We start from the raw sequence: 800 nt of genomic DNA on the forward strand, positions 1-800 counted from the left end.
GACAACTGAAAGTTGTTACGGTTAGTTGCTCACGAGAATAACTTTGCGAATGACCGAAGATAAAAATATTATTTATTTCGTGTCAAATCGCTAACGGTAGTATTTTCTTATTTCCAATGTTTATTGTTTATACGCAATAACATTACTGTCTATGATTTATAATAAAGATAATCAAAAAAGTTAACTACAGAAGAAAATTTTAGAAAAATTTTATTAAACTATGCATTATTTTGTGTAAGAGGTTTTGTTAAGTTTATACGCACTGTCTATGATTTATAATAAAGATAATCAAAAAAGTTAACTACAGAAGAAAATTTTAGAAAAATTTCATTAAACTATGCAAACTATGCAGTAAGAGGTTTTGTTAATTTTACCGGTATCTATTATTTTTAATATATAATAAATTCTCTCATTGAAGTTAGGCAAAAAGAAAGATCAAGAGAGACAGAAAAGGCAATTTAATAATACAACCATAGTATATTTTAACGAAAAAAGATCCTAAGTTAATCTATCTGTTTAATCTATCTGTTTAATCCGTTTAAATAACGGTTTACCTTAATCAAACATTAGTATATTAAAATTTTTGAAAAATTTACATGCCTTAGCAACTTGCATGTTGTATTATTTAAATTTAATTTGTAAAAAAATTCAGTATAATAAAATATTTTGTAAAAAGTTTCATATATATACTTTTCTTCTGTTATATACAGGGTGTCCCAAAGCACCCTTGACAACGCTCGTGAGCACGTAGAGCACAGTAAACTGAACAGAAAAGTCCTGTACCATTTTTTTCTATAACG

The sequence above is a fragment of the Formica exsecta genome, unplaced genomic scaffold (genome assembly GCF_003651465.1).
Source record: "Formica exsecta isolate Colony F162 unplaced genomic scaffold, ASM365146v1 scaffold1334, whole genome shotgun sequence".
NCBI classification, from domain to species: domain Eukaryota; kingdom Metazoa; phylum Arthropoda; class Insecta; order Hymenoptera; family Formicidae; genus Formica; species Formica exsecta.